Source organism: Cotesia glomerata, linkage group LG6 (genome assembly GCF_020080835.1).
Source record: "Cotesia glomerata isolate CgM1 linkage group LG6, MPM_Cglom_v2.3, whole genome shotgun sequence".
In the NCBI taxonomy this organism is placed as follows: Eukaryota; Metazoa; Arthropoda; class Insecta; order Hymenoptera; family Braconidae; genus Cotesia; species Cotesia glomerata.
The window spans coordinates 12,415,299-12,440,085 of NC_058163.1; the positions used below are offsets into that span (position 1 = coordinate 12,415,299).

A 24,787-nucleotide genomic window follows, 5' to 3' on the forward strand; every position below is an offset into this window, starting at 1 on the left:
TCAACAACTATTTTTGGGTGATTCAACAGTGCAGTTTCACAATAATACTCTGATAGTGAAAAATAAAACTATTCCGTTAACTCCAGGATTGATTGAGTTATTATTTAAGAGTGAGCCTCTAGAGCATCTAATAAATGATGATGATTTGAAAGTTTATAAAGATCTATTAATTTCAACAAATACACATAGAAAGCATTATGAAGCTGATCAAAGTCTTTACACTGAAAAGAGCACCAAGTATAATAAATATATCTCTAAGCTAACTCAATCATTCATAGAGGGTCAAGGATTACCTAATTTTATGACAGCTTCTAGAAAACGAAAAAATATCGATTATGTTTACTGGGATGATCCTAATGAACTAGTTGATAGGCTTCGTTTACTAACAGCATCTCAGGTTGCTGGTAACACTAGTCACTCAAATGAAATAATCTCTATTATTGAAGAGTTACGTGAAGCTCAAATTGTTTATTAAAATACTCAACAAAATCATCAGCATCATCATTCATCAGTAAGCTGTTGAAGAGTGGATTGTACAAAAATGAGTATCCATAAAGTAAAAACAATAATTGAAATCTTATTATTAATAACACTGCTGATGTTATTATGCTCACTGACTATAGCATGTCCTCCAGCTCTTCTAGATCATAGATACTTTCTAACAAAATTGCCAGAATCACAACAGATAAATACGCTTGCATTGATTGGTAGTCATGATTCAGCTACATATAATACATTAATATTAGCTGCACAAACACAACAGAGAAGTATAACAGAACAATTAAATGCTGGTATACGAGTGTTGAATATAAGAGTACGTCGAATAGAAAATATTTTTGCTATACATCATGACTCTATCTACTTAGGGATGATGTTTGGTGATATAGTGAACGAAGTGTGGAAGTTTTTGAGAAGACATCTCTATGAATTTGTAATAATGTTCTTGCAAGAGGAATATAACAGTGAAAGATGTACTATGAGTGAATGTGAAATTTTGGAAAATAGATACATTAAAATTTATGGTAATTTCTTCGTTCAATTTTGGTCGGTAGAAGACACTATCAAAGAACATCGTGGAAAAATTTTATTAGTCCGTGGTAATAACGGTTTTGGGCTATGCGCTGTCAGTTTGCATTGTGATCAGCTGAATCTGTGGAAAATAACATCTACTTTTACTCGAACTGCTAAATGGAATGCTATTGCTACTTTTCAAGATAAAATCTTTAATGCAAATTCCAGTGAGTCGTGTTATATCAATTATTTGTCTGCTAACGGTGGTATCATTGGTCCTAATACTATAGATAATAAGTTTTGGAGTGATATTCCAGAATTTTTAGGAACAGGATTACGACCTGGTATGAATTATCGAATGATCAAATACTTTCGTAACCCAAAAAACACCTTATACATTGTAAGGGCTGACAATCCACTACCTCAACTATTGGATAAAATTGTGATTAGCAATTATGAGTGATAAGAATAAATTATTACTAATTATATATACATAATAATCACTTAAAAAATATGATTGAAGTTGAGTGGATAATTATTATCGTAAAAGTATATAATGATGGATAAAATAACATTGAAGTTAGCATAGATAGTGACAGTCACCAAAGTAGACAAATTTTCACATGCTTATACTAAAATGGCTAATGAAAAAGGTGTTATAGCTCAAGAGCTTCACATATTAGCTCAAAGAAATTATCCTCGTCGTCATGTTGACATTCGAGGGATTTATGTTCATCATAATTCATCATATTTATTGGGTTATAAATATTTACTTACAATAATAGACATTTTCTCAAAGTATGCTTGGATAGTTCCTATTCAAAGTAAAAGTGCTGATGATGTTAGAAATGCAATGAAAAGTGTCATACAACAACAAGACCGTAAACCGTAAAATCTACATGTTGATAATGGTAAAGAGTTTTATAACAAGGACTTTAAAGAGCTCATGAAAAAATATAAAATCAACATGTACTCAACATTCAGCAACTTAAAAGCTTCAATATGTGAACGGTTTAATCGAACACTAAAAAATAAAATGTGGCAACAGTTTACAGCACGTGGTACTTACAAATGGGTTGATATACTCCCTAAGTTGATAAATACTTATAATAGCACTAGACATCGAACTATTAAAATGAAACCTATTGAAGTGACAGCTGCCAACGAAAACCAGTTGCTACAAACAGTATATAAACCTCTTGGAGTAAAACCAGCAATTAAAAAGAAATCGAGATTCCAAGTTGGAGATAAAGTTCGCATAAGCAAGTATAAACATGTATTCGAGAAAGGGTATACCCCCAACGGGACAACAGAAATTTTTACAATCAAGATAGTGCGAAATACAAACTCAATAACATACAAATTGATTGACTACCGTCACCAACCAATTGAGGGAGACTTTTATGCTGAAGAACTTAGTAAAGTAAAATATCCAGATGTGTACTTGATAGAGAAAGTCTTAAAGAAACGTGGAAATAAGCTTTATGTTAAGTGGATGGGTTTTGACAATTCTCATAACAGCTGGATTGATGAATCTGATATGTAAACTAATGATGTAAAATGATGTATAAATAAATAAATAAATAAACATGAGAATTATTTGTGTTTTTTTTTATTTTTATAAAATAACTCCTAACCTTATTACATTTGAAATCACTTATAAAATAGAATTAAGATAAGCAATATATAAAGTTCTTAATCATATCGTGGTCTTTTATTAGACTCTTTATACCCCCAAGGTAAAGTGTATCAGTAAAATCTTCTATGAGTTTTCTTTATCAGCCCAATTTAGCGCTTTTATAGATTTTTTAACTGTTCTAATTTCTATTGAAATTTTTAAAAATAAGGTTTGTGATTATCTTTTTAACTTAGATCTATAACTCAATAAGTTGTCTCATGGTGCTCAATTAAATCAATAAAATAGAGAAAATTATTAAATCATTAAATAAATCCAATCATTAAATTCATTATATGTTTATGTATTTATACTATGTACTATAATAAGAAAACATTGTAATAAAACTGTATTTTTCTGTTTATACTTGCCATTCGGCCACGGCTTTGGCATAAATAAATGATCTATCTATCTATCTACACGCAGAAAAAAATTTTGTTAAGATAACCTAAGATATGTTGTGGTAACAAATGAATTTGTTAATATAGGGATAACAAATTAAAAGTTAAAATAACAAAATTAAGGTTATAACAAAGTTATTGATATGTTATAACAACAAAACAGTTTCGTTACTATAGCAAAATCTTTAAGTTGATTCGACAAAATCCTTTAGTTGGTATAACAAATTTTTTTGTTGAAACAGCAAAATTATGCTATTAAAATAACAAAGAGATATTGTTGGAGTAACAAAGACAATTTGTTAAAGTAATTAAGAAAATATATAATTTAAAAATATGCTATAATCAGCTTTAGCTGATTTGGAAAATATTTTAGCAACAAATTAGTTTGTTTATTGCACCAAAATCATTTTGTAATAGCAACAAAGTCATTTTGTGACAGTAACAAAATGATTTCGTTAGGGCAACAAATTGATTTTGTGAATTAACAAATTGGTTTGTTAGTACAACTTGAAACATTTTGTTAATGCAACTAATGGATTTGTTGCTATAACTACACTCATTTGTTACCAGAACAAATTTTTCAGTTATCCCGTCTTTTGTTATTTCAACAAAATTGTTTTATGCGTGTAACTACATGCTTTATACTTTGAAAAATATGTTGATCACACTGTAGAGTATCACGCTCCATAAGACATTTTTTATAATTTTCAAAAGTAATTTTATTTAATGCTGCTTTTTTAACACCTTTTGCCTTTTTTGTCAATCTATCTTTCTCCACTGGAGCTTCTGGAACTTTATAAATATATTGTTTAGCTCTCAATCCGATAAACTCGGTCATTATGTAACCATCATTCTCATCTTTCATAAGACCCAATACTTTTTTGTTTATCAAAGGTATTTTGTAAGCATTATTTGGAGGATACGCTGAAGTGTCAAATTTATGAATGTCGCGTTTAATGTACTTATAAATATCATCAACATGAAAGTGATAGATTAAACTATCAGTATCTGTGTATAATAATTTAGATTGATCTTCAGTAAATATTTTTTCTATATAATTATAATAAAAGTCGTAAATTAATGTTTTGGATAGATCTAAAATGCTAGAACCTATATAAATAGGCTTATTAAAATAAACATTAACTTTATTTAATTCAACAATTACCAAATTTTCATCGAAAATTGTAAAACTATGGAAATTTGGACGTGAAAGAAGATTTTTACACCCATATCATCCAGTCCACTGTGTTACCATCTTAACTTCTTTATGCTTTCGTACATTTTCCATAGTTTTACCAAATACAGCATTACCCTGTTGAAAATCTCCAATAAGATACCATCAAAAGCGACAAAAGCCACTTAGAAACCAATAAAATTTATGGGTTTCTAAGTGGCTTTTGTCGCTTTTGATGGGATCCTATTGGAAATTTGAAACAGGGTATTCATTAGTTTATAGAAATCTTTTTCAAATTCATTCTTGGCTTTTTGACGACACTGTATTTTTGTCAATATAAGGTTTTAGCCATCGTGATTGTTTGAAAGTTAGAACGCGATGAATCTTAATAAGTTTTAGACCTAAATCAAGACATTGCTGCAAAGTCTTATAATGAATAATATATTTTTCTTTGCGGTATAGTGTGGTACAAAGTTTTGATTGTTTCCCTGTTGAAATAATCCCATAGGTTCCAATAAAAAATAACTTTATTGGGGTCTAATGTGCTTTTGTCGCTGCAAATCCATATACAGATCTATACAAATTTTCAAAGCAAAAAAACGGAAAGTTTAATGGAATTTATATGTCTCAAGAATTTCTATCTGGATTTTAATGAAATTTGTGTGCCTAGAGAATTTCTATCTGGATTTACCAAGATGTACTAGAGCAAGTGGGTTCTATTAGAAAATCCAATAACATAGCGTAATGATAAAAAGTGTTTTCTGGTAGAGTGTCCAGTTTTATGATAACTTTAGTTTAATATGTTTTTATCGGTAAATTAACTTTAAGAGTATCTTACGTCTACTTATATCAATCGGACTACTTATACGACTGGATATACCTAGGTGAAGTTGTGGGCCTTTACAGGAATATTCCATACAGTAATACAGATAATTCTATTTATTTTTATCTGCAAATAACTATCAAAAGGACATCAGAGCTACATAAGAAATTATACCTAGGTGTAGTTGTGGACCTCTATATGAAAAACCAGTATTATATTACAATCACTTTTATGTATTTTCATTTGTAAAATACAATTAAGAATGTCTTATAACTAAATGGTATCAAATGGATTATTCAGATTGGACTTTTATTTCAAGTCCAATGTTATGTATCTGGATATACTCAGATGTAGCTATAGACCTGTATAGGAATATCCGATATAAAAATAAGAGTATTTTAATGTATTTTTATCTGTAAATAACAATTAGAACTTCCTTAAAGCTATATGAGATCGAATAGACTATCCATACCAAATTTTTATTCCAGGTTTAATGTTACATATTTGGATACATCCAGGTGTAGCTGTGAGCCTCTACAAGAACATTCCATACAGTAATACAGATAATTCTATATATTTTTATCTGCAAATAACTATTGAAAGGACTTCAGAGCTATATAAGAAATGGATAAATTCTTTTTCTTTTAAGGCTAATTTCTCTTGAAGGACAGATTGGATAGAATTATCGCCACTTTCCGTTTTTTTTTCACGGTTATTTTTGATCATATCCACATCACTTTCTTCAGTGCCAGAAACTAGTTTCGAAACTGGAGGAAATTTGGTACGCTGACTATCTATAGTCTGTTGAAGTTTTTCTTCAGTTTCTGAAAAACAAGACAGGGACAAAAACTGATTAAAAACTATTTCTTCTTTAGAGTTTTCTTTAAAGAAACAAAAAATAATCAATAGATATCTGATAATTTACATTTTGGCAGAAGACAAATTTTGGCAGAAGATAAATTTTCTCCGCTCAAAAATCGATAGAAGAAAAAAAATGTTATTGCAATCCCAAAAAAAAATTTAGAGAAAAATTAAACATACAACAGCTGATTTTTCTTTTAAAAGTTCATGCAAGTTTATTTCTGGCAAGGAATAAAAATTTTTAAACGATAAAAATAAAAGATTTCTGAAATTATTCCTTAATATTTTGTGAAAGTATTCAATCATTATAGTTATTTTTTTTTCTCATCTATAGAAATTTTTCAAAAAGATAACTTAACCAGCAATGAGAATTACATTAAACAAATTTGATTACTATTTGGGCTAAACCGAATGTTCAATAAAAACTATAATATAAAAATTAATCTAATTTATGTCAATTGAAAAAGAATTTATACGAAAAGTTTAATAAATCCAAAAATGCACGACTCATAATACTAATATCTTTGTAAAAAACAAGCATAGGAAAACAGATAAAAAGAAAATTTTCATAAATAGTTGTTTGATTATGTTTTTAATTATTTTAACTTTAAATATTTTGAGGTGACAGAAGTAATCTCCATTAAATTATTCATAAAATGTTTTAATTATTTTAATTTGGAAAAATCCCGAAAGTATAATTATTAAAATAGTTGTGAGACAAAGGCAAAAAAATTTTGAAACGTAGAGCTCAATCTCTGATGTTACGCATTGTGAGTCGTGCTATATCAATATTCATTTACAGAATTTTCAAAAGAATAGAATACCTTTCAATCCTGTAATCAGTAAGGGTTTTCACTTAAATTGTTAGGAACATTTTAGCAGAAAGAAAGTATGAATTTTAATCACGCAAAAAAGTCAAAATTTTTCATTTTCATAGTAAAAAATTACAAATTATTATTATTTTAGACATATACGTAAATACAACCGGACTATAAAAATTGATTGTTTTTGCCTACATGAAATCATGCATACATCTTAATTTTTTAAATATTATAATTTTATTAAAGCATTGTTAATTACGCTAGCTACGGAATAATAATTTTATAATGAAACCTAATGGACTCTGATATTATAATCGATACATCAAATAAAATACTTTCCAATCCCAGAACTACTTCAGTTTTCTAATAGCAGTTTATTGAAAAAATACTATAGAAAATTAGGATCACATTCTTTAGCGCAAAAATGCAGCCAGGGTATTTTTGAATGGTAGAGTAACGGATTTAAAACTACTAGGTCATTTACGAAAATAAAACGTGATGTTGATAATAGATTATTATTGATTAATCATGAATCATAAATGTGTAATAATTCTTCTAGGAAGTATCTTTGAATTTTTTATAGGAAAGCCTCTCAATATAGTAATATTTTTAAAACTTTGTTAATTATCATACACCAAAAACAAAGTGTAAATTTTTTAATAAAAGCTTATAGATTATAATATAGTAGTTGGTACTCCATACAGAATATCTTACGATTCCATAATCTGTTAAGGTTCCATACAAACAATTATTAAAAATATTTTATGCAAAAAAAAAAAAAAAAAACAATAAAATTAGCGGCGCCAAAAAGTAAGCTGTTCTTATTTTCTCAAAATAAAATTTACGAATTCAAATTTATTGGGACACTAACGCAAATAAAATAAATAATTAAAGTTAATTATTGTTAATAACGAACTAATAAATAGATATTCTTGCTATAAAAAAATTTATATCTACAGGTTTTAGGAAGTCTAAATTTAATTATATTTTTTAAATGTTGTTAATTATCATTCGCCAGTAATAAAACAAACATTTTTTATTGAAGCCTAATGGATTCTAATGTTATAAGTGGCATACCGTACAAAAGATCTTAGAATTCCATAACAAATTTACGAATTTAATTCTACTGTATAAACTACGTCTAATTTTAAAACAATTGTTGATTAAAACGTTATTACTTCATCAACATCTAACTGTTTTACATGGTCTTGTTCAGTTATAATTAATAAAAAATCGCAACTCTCATTGTATTTTACATCTATGCTTCCGCCAAAAAAAGCATTGTAGAGCAAAGGGTTAAATATTCCGGTGACAAGTTAATTTACTTTCACCTAAATACACAATTATTGAAGCAAGATACTAACGTTATCGCAGAGAAAAAAAAATTTACTTTTACGATGGTACAAGTTTTAAGGAGCAACAAACTAAAATGTTTCAAGATAAAACAATTTCGGTATACATAAAGAAATATTAATTGTGATCCCAAAAAAAAAGTACAGAAAAAAATTAAACTAATAACAGTTGATAAGTTGTTTGACTTCAAATTTAAGCTCTTTACAAATCTCATGGATGTTTATTTCTAACAAAAAAGATAAAAAATTTTGAACGATAAACTTAAATAAAGAATTTTCCATAAATTTCATAAATAGATAATTGGTGTTTCGAAAAATTTTGATCTATTAGTTATAGACAGTCTGAGTAAAATTTAATTTAGGAAGTTTTAATTATTAATTATCATGAGTCAGTAAAAAAAGAAAAATTTTTTATTGGAACCTAATGGATTCTAATGTTGTAATTGGCGCTCCATACATAATATCTTTCAATCACGTTCATGAACTACAAAGGGTTTTTATATTAATAATCAGACATATTCTTAAAAAAAAATAGTGTAGAATTTAATAGTGTAAAAAATAGGAATTTTTCGATTCTTGAAGAAAAAAAAACATTGATTTTTTAGTTATTAAAGACACAAACGAAAATAAAAACCAATTTCATAAACATTAATTAAAGTTGAATAAATGAATTTTTCAATATAAGACAATATATCAAAAAAAATTCTATCAACTTTTTACAGCCAGCCCCAGTACAGTAATATTATTAAAGCTTTATTAACAATTAATTAATATCCACACGCCACACACAAAAAACGAATTTCTTGCGCCAAGAAAATTTTAAGGAAAACGAAAATTATTTTGGAGCAAGAAAAAATTTTCTTGACTCAAGAAAATTTTCTTGGCCAAAGAAACTTTGACTTCATTCAAGAAATTTTTAACTTTCCTCAATATTTTCTTGAGCCAAGAAAATTTACTCTCCAGTCAAGAATTTTTTTTTTTCAGTGCGGTAACACAATGAAAGTTTTTATTGTAACCTATCGGATTCTAATGTTGTAATTGGCACTCCATACAAAATACTTTAGAATCCCATAATCTACTAAGGTTTTAATATCGATTGTTGGAAATATTTTGCTAAAAAATTAAGAAATTTTGATTTGAAAAACACCAAGATAAAAGTCAATTTCAGTTTTTCAATAAAAGAAATTAGTAATTTTCTTTCACAAGGACATTTACGCAAACACAATGGATTTATGAAATTAATTTTGATCTTGTCAACAAAGGAAGTGGGATTACCACGGAATTTATTTTTTGAAACAAAATTTGACACACAATCACTGACTTCTTACAAAAGCTCTCATACGCACAACTCTTAGAGAACAACTGACTAACAGTCCAGGGCCTGGACTCTGGACTCCAGGCTAAGCCAGATCGTGAATAGAGTAACCCCCTTCCTCACTACCACGTGGCTGCAGTGCCTTCGTTTTGGCGGGTAAATATATTTTTTACACATATGACTTTTTCTTTTTTCTTCTCGAGCGTTTACTTGCAATTTACTCACTAGATAACAATACTAAAGTTAGCCAACGTTTTTAATTTTTATTTTTTTTTTTCACTTATTAAATTGGAACCGAAAAATATTTTTTAAAAATTGCACTTAAAGTTATTCAAGTTTTTTGCAAATGAAATTTTTTTTTCTTATTTTTTTGTAATAATTTTTTCAATAAAAAAAAATATAAAAATTTTAGATGTCGGCTAACTTAATTTCATCGCTAGATACTACAGTATCTAAATGTAAATTATCAAACGTTTAATGAAATCACTTTTTGTTTCTTAAAAAAAAGTCTAAGCAAAAAATAGTTTTCAATCAATTTTTGTCATTGACTTATTTTTCAGAAACTGAAGAAAAATTTCTCAAAACGATTGACAGCCAGCGCGCCAGAGTAATTTATTCAGATATAGAACATTAGTCTTGAAATAAAAATCCAATCTGGATAGTCCACTTAGTATCACATATTTGTTAAACACTCTTGATTGTAATTTGCAAATAAAAATATATAAAAGGAATCTTGATGTAAGACTGGATATTTGTATAGAGGCACATATAATAGCTAAGCCTGGGTATATCCATTTACATAACATTAGGCCTGACATAAAAATCCAATTTGTATAGTCCATTATATTTCATAGAGGTTTGAGGTAATTTTAATAATTATTTACAGACATAAATACATTGAATTATTTCTATTATAAAGTTAAATATTCCTATAAAAGCCCACATTTACACCTATGGATATCCTCATGAATTTCATGAGACGGGATAAAAATTAAATATGGATAATCATCAATATTACATAATTCTGAGGCACTCTTAAACGTAATTTATAAATAAAAACATCAAAATTATTTCTATTTTAAAACTGGACTCTCCAATAAAAACTAAATTCTGCTGTAGAATTTCACTATGGATATTCTGCTTGAATCTATTAAATTTTAAAGTATTTTCCAATAGTTACTTACAAATAAAAATCTTTAAAATAACTTTTAGTATGGAGCTGGAAAATCCAATAAAAATGTTGTTGAGCAAGATCACGTCAACTGGACCCCCTATTTTCCACTTGATCATGAAAATTAAGTTCATGTATCTTTTTTATAAGTACATACCAAGATAAAATGATCCCCAAAACGATTTTTAAAAATTTCGATTTTAACAATAATTTTTTTTACAATGAAAATTTTAGGTACTTTTAATTAAAAAATGGATTGTAAATCAACCGTTAAAGTCAAATTAATGTGACTTGACGGATTTGTTTTTAAAATAATTGTATTCTAATAAAATATTAATAACTAAAAATTATTTGTTTATTATCATATTGTTAATTAACTTTTAAGTTAACAAATGAAAATTTCACTGACTTCTCGGTGAAAAAATGAAGTTTTTTTTTATCGGTTACATGCGTTATTTATTAAAGTTTAAGATTTTAGAAAAAAATTTCACTGCTCGCGATTTGTTTAAACAATGTAAATTTATTTATCACAGCGCGCCGAGCGCCAGGCGCTGTTAGAATACCGCGCCGTCGAACGTCAGACTATGTTACAGCTTCGATTAATTATAATTAAAAATAACAATTAAGAATATAATTATCAAACAAATTTTATTATTATTATGATCAATATTATGACTAATAAAATAAGTAAATTCTCTATTATTAAAGAAAAATAGAAAAAACGAACTAGTATTAAATATTAAATTTTGTAGACATTTGTTAACTTTATTTTATTTTTTTTTTTAAACTTGGTTAATAAAAACTTTTTTATCTTCCGAAAGATTATTATATTATTATTAATAATATAGTAATATATTACTATATTATTACTAGCGGACTAGACAGACGTTTTCTTGTACACACGTCTTAAATTAAAAAATTTCAAGTTTATTTGAATGAGTTGTTACAGTTTGGACCGTTTTGATGAAAATTATTATTAAAACGTTATTATACTGACATATTTCAATTAGCACCTGATTGATTTTAACACAATTACACAAAATTTTTTTGAATTTCGATTATAATTTTTCTTCTCAAATGAATATTCGATACTGTCTGTCAGATCCAATGTAAAACATTCCAAGATCAAGAACAATTTATAAATAAAAATTTAATTAAATAAACATTTTTCCGTGGACTGAATTGTAAATCTAAACCATTTTCGAATCCACCTAAAGACACACAAAAAGTTTCATTAAAATTGGTCCAGCCGTTTAGAAAAAGTTCAGTGACAAACACACGCACAGAGAAAATATATATATAATGATTAATAATATAATAATGTGTCGGAAGATAAAAAAGTTTTTATTAACCAAGTTTAAAAAGAAAAATAAAATAAAGTTAACAAATGTCTACAAAATTTAATATTTATTACTAGTTCGTTTTTTCTATTTTTCTTTAATAATAGAGAATTTACTTATTTTATTAGCCATAATATTGATCATAATAATAATAAAATTTGTTTGATAGTTATATTTTTAATTGTTATTTTTAATTATAATTAATCGAAGCTATAACATAGTCTGACGTTCGACGGCACGGTATTCTGACAGCGCCTGGCGCTCGGCGCGCTGTGATAAATAAATTTATATTGTTTAAACGAATCGCGAGCAGTGAAATTTTTTTCTAAAATCTTAAACTTTAATAAATAACGCATGTAACCGATAAAAAAAAACTTCATTTTTTCACCGAGAAGTCAGTGAAATTTTCATTTGTTAACTTAAAAGTTAATTAACAATATGATAATAAACAAATAATTTTTAGTTATTAATATTTTATTAAAATACAAACATTTTAAAAACAAATCCTTCAAGTCACATTAATTTGACTTTAACGGTTGATTTACAATCCATTTTTTAATTAAAAGTACCTAAAATTTTCATTGTAAAAAAAATTATTGTTAAAATCGAAATTTTTAAAAATCGTTTCGGGGATCATTTTATCTTGGTATGTACTTATAAAAAAGATACATGAACTTAATTTTCATGATCAAGTGGAAAATAGGGGGTCCAGTTGACATGATCTTGCTCTGTTTTTTGATGTGTTTTTGTCGCTGCAATTCCTAAGGTATTCCAGTGGATACATTATTTGATTATGTTCGTAACTGCTCATAAAATAACATAGACCAAAATGTCGTGTTATTGGTGTTGGCAGATAAATTATTTATTTCCAGTTTATATGGAATTACTTAAAAATTCTGATATTTTCAGAGTGGCTATTACATGTAGAATACATAATTTTTTCCGATTGAGGAATTGTCATTAAAAATCATTAAAAAAATTTTCTGTTTCGCATTCGGAAATCCACATAGGTTTTTATGTCCATATAGACTTACGAAAAGAACAGATACAAACCTAAGTGTAAGGTGTAGATAAGATCCATACAAATACAAATAACATTATAATCCGATTAATTCCAATAAAGAAACTCCGCTATGATGAACTTACATATAGATTCCAATAGATTCCAAATCTCAATCTATCTGGAAATTTTTTACTCCAGATAGATTACATATAAGCTATTACAAATTCTATTGTTCTGTATGGGACTGTATTGGATGTTTTCAACAGGGATCACGATTTTTAACTAATTATCTATTTTTATCCATTTTCTCAGTTTCTTATCATTCAAAGTTTTCATCTCTATTGGTAATTTATTGTAATATTTTAAAGCTACATAATAAGCACATTGTGTGTAAATTGTTTTACTTATTTTTGGTAGTGACCGTTGTTTATGTCTTGTACAAGTTATTTTATCATTATAGAGATTTATGCAATCTTGATAATAGAAAGATAACGCAGTGGTAATGAAAGTTTTTCTGATCCCAAGGGGAGTGTTGTTGATATTAGTTACGCACAATTTACTTAGTAATCTATTTTGTATATTTGAGATGATTTTAATTGACTTATCATATGCACCTCCCCAGGCAATAATACCATAATTTATTATGCTTTCGAGTAGCCCATGATATATTATTTTCATGGTTTGTGGATTTAATATTCCTGTCAGTTTGTAAAATAGAAAAGTGAAATATTTGAGTTTTTTGAATAATTCCAGAGCATGGTTGTTCCATCTCATATGATTATCAAAGTGTATTCCAAGATATTTACAATATTCAACTCTTTTCAACGGCTTATAATTAATATGTACTTCAAACTCAGTTGGGTAAATATCTTTATAACTGCCGCAAGTTATAAATGTAGACTTATCTATATTGAGAGAGAGTTGATTCTCTCTAAGCCATAAATCAATTTTATGTAACCATTCAATTAATTTATTTTTAACTATTAGCCAGCTTTTTCCTGAGCATAATATGGCTGTATCGTCAGCATAAGAAACTATGGTATCATTCGATAAAACATTAAAAATATCATTGATATATATCATAAATAATAGAGGCCCCAAGACAGTACCCTGAGGGACGCCCAGAGTAACGATTCTGGTATCACTTATAGTATTATTTAATTTAACTACTTGGGATCTATTATATAGATAGAATTTTAAGAGTTGATGTGGTATACCCCTTATTCCATACCTCCATAGTTTATCCATCAAAATCTTATGATTGACAGTGTCAAAAGCTTTGGCCAAATCTAGAAAAGCTAGAACAGTTGGTGAATTTTTATCTAAGTTAGAGTCAATGTAGTTAGAAGTATAAGCTACAGCATCAGTTGTACCTCTGTTTTTCATGAATCCAAACTGTTTATTTGAAATTAATTTGTTTTTTAAGCAGAAATTAAGTAATCTAACATGAATGAGTTTCTCAAAAAGTTTAACTAAGTTTGAAATCAATGATATGGGTCTATAGTTAGTAGTTAAGTGTTTATCACCAGACTTATAGATAGGTACCACATCTGCACTTTTTAAAGCATTCGGCCAAATACCATTGCTAATACAAATATTAAAAATGTGTTCTAGTGGAGTACTTATATCTTTAGAAATAGTTTTGAGAACTTTACTGTTAATCCCATCAACACCACCTACTTTTTCTTTCATATCACGTATAGTAGCTTCAATTTCTTTTTGGTTCGTCGGTAGTAGAAAGAGACTATCATTTACATGTGGGATATTTTTCTCTATATTACAATCAATAACATTAATATTACTGGCTAAATTAGCACCTATATCAGCAAAAAAATCATTGAATGTATTTGCAATGACTTTTTTGTTAGTTAACAGCTCCTCATTACATACTATAGAATTAATTTCAGTCTTGGTCGTATCATTTTTGCCTAAATTATTATTTACAAAACTCCATAATTTCTTACTATTATTGCAACACTTTTTAGCCCTTTCACATTCATAATTATTTTTTGCTCGCTTAATAAGTTTATACAATATTTTACAATATTCATTATAATCATTTTTCAATTTATTGTTGTTTTTATCCCGTTTGTATATGCACAGTAAAAAATATTGTGTATTTGTGTCGAAAACGGTTTGTGTTAAAAATTGTAGTGTGTTAAAATAACACAAAGTTTGTGTTACTTTATTTTGTAACATAAAAAATGTGTTATACACTCTTCATTAACACATTTTGTATGTTACTGTGGAATTAACGCAAAGTTTGTGTTAAAATCTCCATCAATATAACATTAACTTTGTGTTAACAGCGCGTCGGTTCTTTACTTTACGCAGCAACCGTTTTCACAAAGTGAGCGTCATCATTGGCATCTATTTTGTTGGTGTTTTGAGTGTTAATAATAGAGTTATTTATTCGAAAAATTAAAGATAAAGTGAGTTTATAATACGAACAGAAAAATTGATGTAATCAACGGTGAGTGATTATTTATTTATTATTGAAATTTCTGAATACTGTAGATAACCTTTCTTTCTTCAAAGATAACCTTAAAATTTGTTTTTATAAAATTAAGTACTCTTAATAGTAGATATTAAAAAAATATTCTCTGTAAAATTTATGATTATTATAAATTAAAATTTCTGAATTTTTTAACTGCCAGTTAGTGATTTTTGTTTTTATTAATTTTTTTTTTTATTTTTATGCCAAGTATACAATACTAAAATTTATTTTGACGTAAGTTTTATTTTTTTTTAGATAAGTGGGAATTCATCTAACATTCAAAAATTTGATGTAAATCAAAGTCAAAAAGTGACTGTCATGTTTATTCTGGAGTGGAAAAATACTAAAGTTTGAGCCAAACTAAATTTGCCTGATACGTTTAACAACCTTGTTTTAAAAGATTAATCTTCATTATAACTAATTATTTCTTATAATCTAATATTCTTATAATCTAATATGAAAATATAATTAATATTATTAAATAACAAAGACAACTATATTTTTTAATTTGCTGCTTCATTTCTAAAATCTATAAATTGTTTTTCGATTTAATTATTTAAAATTTTACCTACAATTATTTACATTCAATAACTGTTGATTTAATAAAATGTAAATAAAAAAAAAATTTTTTTTTAATAAATATTATTGACTACAGTTGAGGAAATAAAAAGAAATTATTTTATAGGTATAAAATAGTTGATTAGAATAAATAAAATTATTTAACATTTATTTTGTGTTAAAATTGACACTTTAAAAGTGTAAGATTCTTTGCGCCCTCTTGTGGCGATATTTTAACATAATCTTTGTGTTAAAAAGGGGTTACACAAAGTTTGTGTCAAAATTTCAACACAAATTTTGTGTCAACCGTTTTTAACACACAAACTGTGTTGATTTTACACAATATTTTTTACTGTGTAGGTAATCGGGATCTAAGTCACCTGTAATCTAACTCATTGGTCTACACCTAATAGACGTCTTCCCGTCTAGAACTAAGAAAATGAAAAAAAATAATAACAAAGCACGTAGTAATTGGATTACTAAAAGCATAATGAATTTTTGTAAAACTAAGGAACTGTTATATAACACATAGTAAAAAATATTGTGTAAAATCAACACAGTTTGTGTGTTAAAAACGGTTGACACAAAATTTGTGTTGAAATTTTGACACAAACTTTGTGTAACCCCTTTTTAACACAAAGATTATGTTAAAATATCGCCACAAGAGGGCGCAAAGAATCTTACACTTTTAAAGTGTCAATTTTAACACAAAATAAATGTTAAATAATTTTATTTATTCTAATCAACTATTTTATACCTATAAAATAATTTCTTTTTATTTCCTCAACTGTAGTCAATAATATTTATTAAAAAAAAATTTTTTTTTTATTTACATTTTATTAAATCAACAGTTATTGAATGTAAATAATTGTAGGTAAAATTTTAAATAATTAAATCGAAAAACAATTTATAGATTTTAGAAATGAAGCAGCAAATTAAAAAATATAGTTGTCTTTGTTATTTAATAATATTAATTATATTTTCATATTAGATTATAAGAATATTAGATTATAAGAAATAATTAGTTATAATGAAGATTAATCTTTTAAAACAAGGTTGTTAAACGTATCAGGCAAATTTAGTTTGGCTCAAACTTTAGTATTTTTCCACTCCAGAATAAACATGACAGTCACTTTTTGACTTTGATTTACATCAAATTTTTGAATGTTAGATGAATTCCCACTTATCTAAAAAAAAATAAAACTTACGTCAAAATAAATTTTAGTATTGTATACTTGGCATAAAAATAAAAAAAAAAAATTAATAAAAACAAAAATCACTAACTGGCAGTTAAAAAATTCAGAAATTTTAATTTATAATAATCATAAATTTTACAGAGAATATTTTTTAATATCTACTATTAAGAGTACTTAATTTTATAAAAACAAATTTTAAGGTTATCTTTGAAGAAAGAAAGGTTATCTACAGTATTCAGAAATTTCAATAATAAATAAATAATCACTCACCGTTGATTACATCAATTTTTCTGTTCGTATTATAAACTCACTTTATCTTTAATTTTTCGAATAAATAACTCTATTATTAACACTCAAAACACCAACAAAATAGATGCCAATGATGACGCTCACTTTGTGAAAACGGTTGCTGCGTAAAGTAAAGAACCGACGCGCTGTTAACACAAAGTTAATGTTATATTGATGGAGATTTTAACACAAACTTTGCGTTAATTCCACAGTAACATACAAAATGTGTTAATGAAGAGTGTATAACACATTTTTTATGTTACAAAATAAAGTAACACAAACTTTGTGTTATTTTAACACACTACAATTTTTAACACAAACCGTTTTCGACACAAATACACAATATTTTTTACTGTGTAGATTTCCATAACCCAAAATCCGATTACCCGAATTATCCATGACGTAGAATTTCTATGAGATAGATAACCGATTACCTAGAATTCCGATTACTTAGAATCCGATTGCCTAGAAATTTTATTGGATATAATTCCGATTACACTGAAATCCGATTGCCTATAATTCTGTTAACTTACAATCCCTATGGCATGGATTTCTTTTACCTTGATAAAAAAAAGTTAATTTGGATAGATGGAGCTCTATGCAACACAACGTTCATTTTCTGTAAAAACTTAAGATTGTTTTCATAAAGCGACAATATAATGAGATATATATGTTCAATTTATATTTATGATGGTTAGTAATGTAATGTTGTGACAGGTTATAAACATCAAGTGAGGTTATAAATAACTATTAAATTATAATATTTATTAAAAAATTTTATTAATGAGATCTTATTGCTGCACAAAGTTCAATAAAGGAAATTAATGTTCAATATTTTACAAATAAAATTTAAAATTTTAATAAGCAATTAGATATTCTTAAATTTAAAAAATGGTTATTATTTACAACTGTGATCAATCCCATTTTGGGCCATAACTAGGTGAAAAATTAACATTTTTTTATTCTGCTTGTTTTTACGGCGCATTTATGATAAGAATGTCGTGAAAGGAAAAAATAAAGATTTCGATTGATGTACATAATTGACATTTACATACACAGCAACGACACCCTGGCGTCTCTGAGGCGGCAAATACTGCGTAGGAGAAAGGCCAACGGTACTAATGTTAAATTAGATTTGTACATTAACGGCGAGTCTTTGGATGAAGCGGACGACCGCAAGCTGCTTTCTCAAATCCCTCTAAGGGACAAAATGCTGCTGTCTGTGAAGTTGAGCCAGATGCACAGCAACATCCCCAGCTCGCTGGATGGCAGCTCAGGCAACTCAACGAGCTCGCCACACCATCCTTACGACGATTCTACTGTCGAGACAGAATACTTGTTACATATAGCGTCGCGACAAAGTTGACTCAACATCAGGTGAACCAGATGCTTCCAGGTGGTACCGAGTCTGACCGTTGCTGTCAAATGTTTATGTAAGCCGTCAATTTTGAATTGCCAGACATGCTGAAAATACGTGCCATAATAAAGATCGCTTGGGCCGCTTCAACCGGTAACCTCGACAACGTCGACGCTTCTACCGATGTATTTCGCACAATGCATGAAGCTAATCAGCGAGATCCACGATCAATAGAAGCCAATGACATTTTAGGATAAAAAAAATAAAAAATTACAATTTTTTAAAGCGTCCTTTTCTTATTACAGCTGCTAAGTAATTTGAAGTTCACGAGCTGTTTTAAAGGACTTGAATTTACTTTTTTTTTTAAATAATTTATTAATTCTTCATATTTTTGACAACGATTAATCTTTTTTTTTATTTTAATAATTAAAAATTTTTAATTTTATAACAAAATAATACGCTCGATATATTAAATTGTATTATTTAAATTGATAAAATCAAAAATTATATTTATTATAGTAACTAGCTACCTTGCAGTCACTATGTGACTGCCGTGATTTGTGAACTATAAATGAAAAAAATTTTGCTCTATTAAATAATTAATTTTATTAAATTACACGGTACTTTCTAAGCTATTGACATTTTTAAAGATATTAGCTCATCTCGATATTACACTTATTAAGAGCTTTTATTTGAGTACCCACATGCATTTTGAAATATTTTTCATATATACATATACATAAATACATAAAATATATGAAAAATTGATATGGGTACTCAAATGAAAAGTCTCCGTAAATTTAATGTCGAGGTGAACTTATATTTTTAAAAATGTCAATAGTTCTCAAGTTACAAGGTCATTTCTCAATTGTGTATCTACAGATAGAGTATTTTTGAATGCAGTCGAAATACTTATCATAACAAATTGACTATCGGTGAAAATGATATAAAACCTTGAAAAGACAAAAATTCAAGTCAAGACCTTTGCAATGACACAAAATTTTACTAAAAAAACCGATTTTATCATATGACTATCTTCGACGAGCGGTGGCATAATCTGGAGGTGGTCGGTAATGAACGTCGGGTGAATGCAAGTCTCCTCGATAAAGTCTCCCACCAGTTTGCCTAACAAACGTGCGGTGGCTGTCGGTGAAGGACACTCGACGTTATGCTTGATGCACAAATCACTCAGGAATTTGTTGGCTTCCTCGGAGTTTAATTCCTCAGGATCCGGAAACTTGACGCCCAGTTTCTCTTCCAGGATTTTTATCACTGGCAGTTGTCTCGGGGGAGTGAAGTCTATTTTTACACCTTCGCCTTGCGGACGGTCTGGGTGGTAGTCTAACTTGTGGATTCCATGAATGCTTTTTACCATTCCTGAGACCAGTGTCTCGGTTATTACCATCAGGTCGTGTTCGTCGGCGTAGGCCATGTAAAAATCGCAGGATGTGAATTCAGGGTTGGGGGTCATGTCTATTCATTTCAGAATAAGTGACAGATTTCGTAGACTCGATTGAATCTTCCGACTATTAACATCTGAAAAATTAATATTTATTTTTAATTATAAAATTTGGATTTAACTTTTAATAAATTAATAAAAATTTATAATTAAAAAAAAATATTTGTCTTGTGAAAATAGAATTATTTTTTTTTTAATATAAGTTCAGGTCATAGATTATTTTTTAATAAAAAAAATTTTTTATACGAAATTTAAATTTTATTGATCAAACATTTTTTTTAATTATAAATATTTGAATCTAATTTTTTTGCTTTATTTCATAATTTATATTTTATAGATTTATCAAGTAATTTTTTGTTATAAAAAAAAATTACGACTAAAAAAATTTTTTTTTAATTCTAAAAGAAATTTAAGACAGAGCAATTTTATAACTGAGAAAAAGAAAAATTATTTAGATAAAAATGTTTAAAAATTAATTTATTAAAAATATACATATATTGGCTCATATAAAAACACAACTAAAACTGTCAATTATGTACATCAATCGAAATCTTTATTTTTTCCTTTCACGACATTCTTATCATAAATGCGGCGTAAAAACAAGCAGAATAAAAAAATGTTAATTTTTCATCTAGTTATGGCCCAAAATGGGATTGATCACAGTTGTAAATAATAACCATTTTTTAAATTTAAGAATATCTAATTGCTTATTAAAATTTTAAATTTTATTTGTAAAATATTGAACATTAATTTCCTTTATTGAACTTTGTGCAGCAATAAGATCTCATTAATAAAATTTTTTAATAAATATTATAATTTAATAGTTATTTATAACCTCACTTGATGTTTATAACCTGTCACAACATTACACTACTAACCATCATAAATATAAATTGAACATATATATCTCATTATATTGTCGCTTTATGAAAACAATCTTAAGTTTTTACAGAAAATGAACGTTGTGTTGCATAGAGCTCCATCTATCCAAATTAACTTTTTTTTTATCAAGGTAAAAGAAATCCATGCCATAGGGATTGTAAGTTAACAGAATTATAGGCAATCGGATTTCAGTGTAATCGGAATTATATCCAATAAAATTTCTAGGCAATCGGATTCTAAGTAATCGGAATTCTAGGTAATCGGTAATCTATCTCATAGAAATTCTACGTCATGGATAATTTGGGTAATTGGATTTTGGGTTATGGAAATCTAGGTAATCGGGATCTAAGTCACCAGTAATCTAACTCATTGGTCTACACCTAATAGACGTCTTCCCTTCTAGACGCATCTTTTATTAATTGTTTTAATTTACTAATAAAGATATCAAAGAATTCATCCGGATTATTAATCTGCAATGAGCTTGCCCAATCAACCGTCTTACCAAGAACTTCTAACTTTTCATAATCTAAGACAGTAAACTCTTACTTAAAAGTATTATTATTCTTAATAGAGACCCCAATCGTCATAAAAATATGAAAGTGGTCAGTAAAGATATTAGTATACGTAAAAGATTTGATGTCCCTGAAAGCTGATTTTACAAAAATATTATCGATACATGAGCCCCAAGATTCACTTGGCCTCGTAGTTCCATTAAAGTATGGTTGATACCCCGCTTCGAGAAAAGTAGATACAAAAGAATTAGTTACAGGTAGTTTTCCAATTACGAGAGCACAATGCGACTCATTGCCGCACGGTGCCGCATTAGCACATGTTTAATTGAAACAGATTAGTTAAGAAATGCAGCAGTAGATTGCGTTGGTATTGCTTCAAGTTTTGAACAAAAATTCGAAAGTTTGGCAATCTAAAAATCTAAATATTTGTTTACCTGTATATTTAAATCTTTAAAATCTTTGGAAACATTCATGTTAAGCGGCTAATTCAAAACCCTCAATCACATCATGACAATGCTTACAAATATAAAAATCTAAAAAACGATTACATTTTATAAAGATAAAATAATAGAAAGAATATAAATTCGTTTAAGTTAGTCATCCATAATTAAATATTAGAAATAAAAATATAATAGTTAAATATAATTTGTTTTATTGTATATATTTAATTTTATTGCAATAATAATTATTTATCAATAATAATAAAATACACTTACAACTGTCAAAAATAATAAAATTTGATAGATAATAAGATAAACGTTAATTATACCAACTCATACAAAAAAATACTTTTAATTTTATGTAGACTCGTTGGTAACTCTTACGCATCACATCCGCGAGCAAAGGTTTTTTGAGTGTCCAACTGTGTGAAGCGTTGCTGTTATTGGAACACTTGAAGCTGCGCACAATGCCGCATTATGCGCTCTAGTGCTGTAATTGGAAAACTACCATCGAATCCATGTTAAGCAAGTTAAAGTTAAAATCACCAGCTATGATGTGATTCATTCCATGTTTATAATTTTCTAAATAATCAGACACTAAATTAATGAAATTTTCTTTATGTCTATTACTAATGTCATGGCATCTGTAAATCCCAGACACTTTTATATTTTTATTATTTTTTAACTCAATAAGAACTGAAACTATTTTTAAGTTATCAATAATTTCAGTCACAAAACTATATTTTAATGATTTTTTTACATATATTATCACCCCATCAGCTCTATTTACGGAGCTGTAATTATAGAAGCAATCATAATTTTCTATGGCCCATTTTGGTATATATACTTATACATAATTATATATAAAAAAATGGCCCTATATAATTATATAGAATTAGATATAATTATATAGAATTATATATAATTATTTTCATAAAAATAAAAAAAAGCTCGGCGTGCGCGGGGATCGAACCAGGGACCTGACGTTTGAAAGACTGACATGCTACTTTTTTTTTTTTTTTTAAAGAAGTTTATTTGCATATGAAAAAAATACATTTTTGTGTTATAATAAGCTGCAAACTAAAAATTTAAAAACTAGCTTTACGACATTATACACTTTGGTTTTAACTTAGTTACTAGTCTCCTTGATTGGAGCAGCTAAAACTAATTCTTATTTCCAGAAAAAAAAAAATTCTATTTGTTTTTATTTTATTGTTTTTAGAATTTAATAGTTCTAACTTATTGGCAATTAATAAGCCTCCTGGATGCTAATTTTTATTATAATAATTAATGGAAAACTTTTCTTATAAAAACCATTTTCTCTTACTAGTAAGACTGACATGCTACCTGTTTACCTACGAGACTTACTTGTAGAGTAGATTTTTAAATCAACTTTTATAAGTTAACTTAATTAATACAGTTCCTATTATTTCATCCACTAAATACTATAGATTAATCGATTAATAATCATTGGAGTAGTAGACTCTGAGATAAAAAAATTATATACAATTGCATATGATTCATATATAATTATATATGATTTCCGTATAGTTACACTGATAGAAGGATTTGTTTATATTTAATGAACTTTATTATATATAATTGTATGTAATTATATATAATTATTAAAAAATGTTGCATCTAATTATATATTATAATATATAATCATATATAATTATATGCAATTATATATAATTGTATATGATTATATATAATTATTAAAAAATGCTTCATCTAATTATATATTACTAGCTTTTACCCGCGGCTTCGCTCGCCATGATAGATGGCGTTAAAGTAGCTAGAGTTTGAGATTTTTCGACAAAATTTTTTTATTTTTCGTAAAAAATAAATTTTTTTCTTTAGAGGAAACTATTCTATGTTACTTCTAATACCTCCAAGAATATTGGTACAAAGTTTCATAATGATCGGTTGAGTAGATTTCGCGTGAAACGGTAACAAACAAACTTACATTCACATTTATAATATTAGTAAGGATTATATATAATAACATATAATTATATGCAATTATATAATATTGTTTATGATTTTATATAATTATTAAAAAATACTGCATCCAATTATATATTATTATATATAACTATATATAATTACATATAATCATTTATAATTATATGTAAGTAATATATAATAATTATATATAAGTAATACATAATAACATATAAGTAAATATAATTACATATAAATTTTTTTACCCGGGTTTCATTTGCAATAACAAATATTGAGATCAATAATTGAGATAAAAACTACCCTATTTTTTTGACACAATAAATTTCAATTATTCCAACAAAATTAATTCTCTTGTTTTAAGAAATACGTATCGTGATCCAAGAAAATTTATTTAAGCCAAGAAAATCTTGTTGTTTTGAGAAAATTCAGTCTCTTGCTCCAAAAAATTTAGTTCTTAATAGAAGTAAATTTTCTTGTCTTGAGAAAATTTCCCTCTTGCTCCAAAAAATTAAATATCTCGATAGAACTAAATTTTCATTAATATTTTTATTGATTGACATGTCAAATGGGAAGATCAAATAATGGTACGCTAAAATAATATAAGATGGGTATCAAATATTCAAAAGAAAAATTGTCTCAAGGCGAGAAAATTTTTTTATCAGCTGAAGTACGTAGCGCTGTTT

The 24,787-nt window shown here is 27.2% G+C and overlaps 1 protein-coding gene and 1 long non-coding RNA gene across 4 annotated transcripts in view; both read left to right on the top strand.

The window, feature by feature from the left end:
- The window catches only part of LOC123266848 (synaptotagmin-7-like), a 286,342-nt gene that overhangs the window by 52,367 nt on the left and 209,188 nt on the right, over positions 1–24,787 (top strand). The window lies entirely within an intron of this gene.
- On the top strand, positions 9,156–10,153 carry LOC123266857. The gene is made up of 2 exons (XR_006509881.1): positions 9,156–9,589; positions 9,994–10,153. It is a non-coding gene; the product is annotated as an uncharacterized LOC123266857 (long non-coding RNA).